Consider the following 7,559-nt stretch of genomic DNA (forward strand, 5'->3'; position numbering starts at 1 on the left):
AATGAGATACAAAAAATAAAGATATAAAATTTAATATATTTTATTTGATGATAAATTAAATATAAAAAAATAAATTATAAAAGTCTAATTTATTTTTATTTTTTTCACACAAAAAAATTTAGGAAAAAAAATAAAAAAATATAATTATAAAAAATTAATAAGAATAATAAAAAAATAAAATAAATTATATTTCTTATTAATATCTTTATGTCCTTTTTATCACACAAAATACACTAATTCAATATCTGAAAACACAATATTTATATTCATGTCTTATATGTCAAATATAAGATGTGTTTAGTTTATATGTTTTCTGTTAATAGAAAACAATGAAAAAGTTTGTTTGGTTGATTATTTTCATTTTTAAAATTCTTGAAAATTTTGAAAACAAAAGGTAAATAATTTTGTTATTTTAATTACTTTACTTTTTTTTTCTTTCTTCTTTTAGCACCCATTTCCAATATTATTTTTGTCTTTTTTCTTCCTTCCACTCTTGCTCTTTATCTCCAACACTATTTCTAGGCCCCTTCAAACTACTCCCTCACCAACATCAAATGCTTTCTATATAAGCATGCCTCTAACTTCTCTATTCTCCATAAACTGATTCCTTGTTTCAAAGATGGAAAAATCCATAACATCCATGACAAGGATAAACATTGTACGACTAGGGAGAAGCCTTAGTGGTGAAAATGGTCAGATCAATATAATGCTCGTGGTGGCCATGGATCAAAAGGTAAAGTTTGAGAGGATGGTCAGTTAAGAGGATTTTTTTAATTTGTAAAATAAAAAAATTAATTATTTCTCCAGAAAAGATTTTTCAGCTTTATTTTCAAGGATACGATTTTTTTTTTTTTGGGTATTAAGAGCAAGTTCGTCGCACCCCGGGCGAACTCTATGATGAGTTTGGAGATAAAAGCAAGTCTGTAGGATATCAAGCAGCAATAATTTCTCTAATTACTTTCTTCTTTACTGTTAACATTATTGCTACGATGTCAGGAAATCCATTGTTATCCATTCATTACAATGGTGAAATAGTGTATAATGAAGAAGGTTCAATTGTTTCTAAATCGGGCCAACCGATAATTATGTATATGACACTGGAAGTCAACAGTTTAACAGCCTTGAAGAATTTGATATTGCATGCCCTCGAATAGCAGGAATCTAAAAGGGTGAAAAAAATTTACTACAGATATCCGACCGAGTTAGATGGCAATTTATTTTGTAAAAGGTATATTATAGTTGTGTTGTCTTTGTCTCTGTTACTAGTATATTTATCAGACCATCGTTGTGAGCGATATTTCTATTGTTTTGAATTAGGTACAGGTTGCGCGACGACGAGAACGTACGCTTATAAGGTCGTGGCACAACCGATGGGCCAATATTCATTTGTTGGAATTATCCGTGTTTCTTGTTGACTTTGGTGGCCGAGGATCATCTGTAGATACTGTCGATGATAGTCCGACGAGTGGAGTTGTTAGACGAACTATCAGAAGGACCATGGTGGATCTAAATATGCCACCTGAGGGTAGTCAGGAGGGGTCTAATGTTGAAGTTCGTAACGTTGACTTAATGGACGAAGGTTTTGAAAGTCATGATGGTTCTGCTATCAGAGATCCGATGATGGAGCAGTATGAAGTCAACCCCGATGATGGAGACGATGCTGACGAAGAACCACCCGAAATCCCTGATGATGGTGACATGGAAGAGGAGATGAGCTAATACGGTGACACATAGATTGCTCTGACACAGCCTGCCATTTCTCGACTATATGACTGGCCAGATCATTTCACTAGGTTGAGTCTCGATGCAATAACTTCGGATTGGTCGTTTATCCAAGGAGGTCCTGAAGAAGACCCAAGCAATGAGTTTGAGGTTGGACAACAATTTGGGAACAAGGAAGAAGTCATGTTGGCAGTTAAGCAGTACAACATCAGGAGGGTTGCGGAGTACAAGATAGTAGAGAGTGACCATTGGAGGTACAATGCACGATGTATCCAGTTCGGACCCGGTTGTAATGGGAGCATACTTATATCATATCGCCGAAAGCAAGAAAGGTGGGAAGTTAGGAGATACACTGGTCCTCATACTTGTATGCAAACTTCCATGGGGCAAGATCATCGTAGGTTGGATTTGAAAGTGATTGCACAACACGTTTTTACAATAGTCAAGGCCGATCCAACAATCAGCATCAGGGTTCTACATGGAGATGTAGAGAATCACTTTGGTTACAAGGCGTTGTACAGAAAGGTTTGGCTTGCAAAACAGAGAGTCATTGCTAGAATATATGGTGATTGGGAGGAGTCATACAACGAGCTTCCTCGTTGGTTATTTGCTATGCAGATGTACTTGCCAGGTAAGATTTATTTCCGGTTTAATTATTCGCTATTAAATACTTCAGCCGTCTACAAAAAGCCGATTAATGTATGTCCATTTAGGTACTTGGGTGTAACTAGTGACACAGCCCTGGCCTGCCTCCACCGACACTGTGATGTTTCATCGGGTCTTTTGGACGTTTCCACCATGTGTTGAAGCCTTCAAGCATTGCAAGCCACTTATCTCTATTGATGGTACCCACCTATATGGTAAATACGGTGGAACTTTGTTAATGGCCATAGCGCAAGACAGCAATTCAAACATTCTGCCCGTTGCATTCGCAGTTGTTGAGGGTGAGACAAATGAGACGTGATCGTTCTTTCTTTCATACTTACGGGAGCATGTTACACCACAACCAGGAGTGTTAGTGATTTCAGACAGACACAAGTCCATTGATGGAGCACTAAATGACGAAGGGAGTTTATGGAAACCACCTCATGCCTTCCAAGCGTTTTGTACAAGACACATTACAGCCAAATTCATGACCCACTTTAGGAACAAAGACTTGAAGAAGGTTCTTATTAATGCAGCGTACTCGAAGTCGCATCGTGAGTACGCTTATTATTATGGCCGACTGAGGGGAGAAAACGTAGCTATTACAAACTGGCTTGAAGAAATGTCACGATCACAGTGGGCACAGTATGCTGATGAGGGACGTCGATTTGGTCATATGACGGCCAATATTTCCAAGTGCATTAATGCTGTTATGAAGGGTTCCCGTAATTTGTCAATGACGGCTCTTGTTAAGTCAAGTTATTTTCGTTTGGGTGAAATTTTTGCAAGGAAGGGTTCTGAGGCACTGGCCCAACTTCAGGTCGGTGCTGAATTCTCACAGACATTGATGAAGGCCACATAATTCAACTCAAAGTACGTGAACACTATGAATGTTTACCAGTTTGATCGGTTCAGGACAAACTTCACGGTTGAAGAGTTAGCGGCAGTTCCGGGATCTAGGCAACAGAGTTATCATGTGCTGCTTGATGAGCGCAAATGTTCAGTGGCCTAGTGGGAAGAGCTGCAGGCCACCGAACTGACGTACTACCCGGTCCACCTGATGCTACTCGATGATAGCTAAGCACAACAGTGGACATACAACCGTCGCCGAGGCATCCGCCTCTGCTATCGCCGGTGGAACAAGCCCAACCAGCTGCGGGTCAACATATAGAGTCCACTCAACCTGTTCACAGAACACAAATGCACGACAAAATTTAGATAATCATATGAAACAGGTACAATAGTTAACTAAATATTAATCACTTACATTCAGCATCCCAATCCCGGTCAGCGTACACCTGTACTGCCTCAGCCTGCTCTCGCCTGTGGCAATGTTCGGCCGGTACTGAACCCACCAACACAACAAACAACAATAATATTTTATCCTTCATTACTAATAATAAAGTTAATAATGAGTTGAATAACTTTGGTAAGTGTTTATAATACCTCTCGACCAGGGGAAAGCGACGAGCGTCAAACCCATCGGGCCGTACTAACGGAATACGGTGGTAGGCCCAAGAAAGCATCAAGCTGACACATCCTCCCAAGTTGCGCTGACCATGCTCTGTGGCCCAGCACATCTGGCGGTACAACCATGCCAGCACATTCAAACTCTACGACAACCGGTCACACGCATCAAGGTTCTCCAGCAGAGGAAGCCGCCTGAAATGCACCCGAGAGTCAGATGCATCGGGGAAGAGGATACCACCTATCAACTGCATGATGTATCCTCTCGTATATCTCATCAGGCGCTCTTCTGTGGCATCCTGCTCTAACTCTCCACAAACCGTGTTGTGGAACCAAGTGAGCTTCATAGTCCACTTCGTCTGAGACTGTCTGTCCTTTGGGCCGGGAACAACACCCAGTATCTGCTCACATAACTCCTTAATAGTCCATCCCTGGTGGTGCTGCTCCCACCCACCTATGCATCCACTCACAGGATCATTGTCAATCTTGAGTCCCAACTGATAGGCCACGTCCTGTAGGGTGATAGTCATCTCCTCATACGGTAAATGAAATGTGTAGGACTCAAGCCTCTACCTCTCTATGAACGCCGAGGCAAGAGACTAATCATGCTCGAACTCGACCATATATGCGACGTACTGGCCTAATCTGCTCCAGCGGCCGTGTCATCAAATTCCGTCTGGTGCGCAAGATCCAAGGCGCCTACCAAACGGAAAAAAAATTAATAAAAGAAGGTACCGTGAATAAATACAATAGCAAGTTCACTTTTTATTCAATACAATAACATAAAAAAAAGGTTAAAAAATCATACCACTCGATCAAACCTCCCAGCGATGTGCTCAGCGTGATCCAATCTATACATCTCATGCTCATAACCCAATAACTGTGGCTCCATCGAAACACAATCTAGTAAAATAAAATCACACACTAGATTATTAAAAAATAAACTAAATGAAAAATACCTTATAAACCTACTAACTTTAAGCTTAACCCTAAATTTAATTGATTATTCAACTAATTACCTTCTAATTCACAACGCAATCTAATACCTCTGACTAAATTATCTAATAATATACTTTTCTATATTCTTTAATATGTTCATAGATAGCCACTATACTAAAAGACGGTGACATAACATGATCCACATAACATAACAACACTTAAAAGTACGTCTAACTAACTAACATGTAAACAATAAATCTGTTATTCTAACCTGCAAATGATTTATACCTAATAATTTTATCTAACATGTAAACCGTAAATCAAATAATTCTAATTAAGATTAAAAAAATAGACTATTATTTACTAATTTGGAACTGAGAAAATTGCCCACACTAAACTTCACAGATGTCGAAAAGGTAGAAAAAAGTAACAGAGAAAATTTGGAAGAGAGAATAGAAGAAGAAAGAGAAAAAAATGGTCCCACCAGTATATATAATGTGCCGTACTCATCATAAAGTTCGCTATGCAGTTATTTTCATGTAAAGTTATTAGTTGAGAATTATTATAAAATTTAATATATTTGATTAAATTATTATCTAACAATTCTCATCTATTTATTAACTTTATATAAAAAAGTGTGCATGAGTCTTCATAATTTTCTAAATCTAAACACATTCTTAGAAATTTTCAACTGTGGGAGACCAAAAACCTTTTTTATGAAAATACAATTTTAATTGTGAATTTGTGAGTAATAAAATTGTAGATCATAACAGGGCTATTAGACCTAAAAAATTTGTATATCATAATGTGTCCAAAAATAAAAAAAAATGTAGATAGTACAGTGAAAGCTAATTGTACATTCTTTTGTCAAATATGTAAAACCTATAATGCACAGAAACTAATCAAGATACGATGTAATATGAAAGATGAAGATACATAAATTTTAAATTCTTATAACATATCAAAATACGACGTATATATAAAATATAAATTATTTATTAGATAAATTATAATAATATTTTGATATTTTATTGATATTAAAATATAAATTAATTTTTAATTATTTTTAATATTTTTTTATTATATAAAATATTTAAAATATTTTTTATTTTAATAAATAATAATATATACTATTTTTAAATTCATTTTAAAAATACATGTTAATAATAAAACTGTGCACGCTGAGAGTCTGAGACATGATAGTATTTAGGTATGTCTAAGTGTCCGGTAAAAAATATTTTATTTTTTATTAAGACATAGTTAAACACAAAAAACACGTGTGTCGAACAAGTATCGATGAGTGTCGTATTCAAAATGTGTGCGACATATATTATCTCACAATTTTGTATTTATGCCTGCAAAATAAGAAACAATATCTTTCTACCTCAATTTTGCAGTCACTACTAGCGTAATAATTGTAGAAGAAGGTGTTTTATTTTAAATTCGGAGCCACTGCTAGCGTATTGAGGAAGAACATTTCTGTAACTGAAATAAATTTTTGAGGTTTCTGCTTCTTGATGAGTACTTTTAGAACGAATGATAGAGATAATGGCCTCCTAACTCAGTCAATCATTAAAGGAGAGGTCATAAGAATTCACGTTGAGATTGACAAATTGATCCAACGCCGATTTACTTTGTTTCATTTTTACTCGTTAATTTACATTTACTCGTTATTATAGGTAAAAGTATTGATATGATAAAAAGCATTTGTGGAACCGCCAACTTGAGGTTGAAGGAAAGGCCAATGTACATCTAATTGTAATTTGATTATAATACGAGTTTAATTTCATTATATTGTTTATTTATTGTAAAATTTGATTATAAAATATAAATTAAAAAATAAAATATTATTTGTCCCAATTATTTAAGATATATATATCAAAATTGTTCCTAATATTTTTTTCATATTTGCGTCCCAAACATTTAAAAATAATTCAAAGTTATCTATCTTATGTTTTATCCCTAAAAAATACTAATGAAGAATGAATATCTTCTTAACTTCTATCCTTTATAATTTTTTTTAAGTTAGAAATGAGATTTAAATTCGAGACCTCTAAGTAAAAATGAGTAGATTATGTCATTTGAACTATAATTTGTTAGTTATTTTTTTTACAATTTAACAGAGAAAAAAATGGTTTTACATATGATATAAGACCTTCATGATAATGATGATGATGATGTGAGGTTAAAAAGAACATAATATCGTAATTTTTTTATAAATTAATTTTTTTTAATGTATCTAAAATGTTTTAGGATACTTCTACGATACTACTATCAGAGAAATTATTAGCAACATTTATCATATATCACCTCTTTTATTAGTAATTTGTGATCGAGTTAACAGTAGGAATTTTAAAACGTTGACAATATAATGAAAAAATAGAAATGATATTAATAATTATTCATTTGCCCAAGCATAAATTTTAATGTAGGATGCCTAAAAATTACTTCTAATGAAATTGAAAGTACAACCAAACATGTTTTAAATTTAAAGCATAGCTAACCCTACGGTTTTTTTAAAGGGTATTTAAGCACCACTTGAAAAGTGTTAAAGTTGAAGCCAAGAGAAAAACGAAAAACATAGTACGATGAAAAGAGAAAAAGCAATTAAATAGATGAAAAAAAGTTGGTCCGAGGAAGATCATGATTTTGTGTGATCCACTTCTCCGTGTTCAACGCCGATCCTTTTATAGCTGTCTGCAGCCACATCAATGAATTCAGTCACATCGTCTCTCATTTTATTACTCTTTTGTTATTAGTGTTTAGTTAATATATGTCTTAAAAAT

General features: G+C 34.8%; 1 long non-coding RNA gene across 1 annotated transcript in view; it reads right to left on the reverse strand.

Annotated features, from left to right (window-relative positions):
- The window catches only part of LOC110264471, a 1,064-nt gene continuing 695 nt past the window's right edge, over nt 7,191–7,559 (reverse strand). The window contains exon 2 of the long non-coding RNA XR_002350654.1: nt 7,191–7,470. This is a non-coding gene — a long non-coding RNA (uncharacterized LOC110264471). The remainder of the gene's footprint in view (nt 7,471–7,559) is intronic.

Source organism: Arachis ipaensis, chromosome B07, assembly GCF_000816755.2.
Source record: "Arachis ipaensis cultivar K30076 chromosome B07, Araip1.1, whole genome shotgun sequence".
NCBI classification, from domain to species: Eukaryota; Viridiplantae; Streptophyta; class Magnoliopsida; order Fabales; family Fabaceae; genus Arachis; species Arachis ipaensis.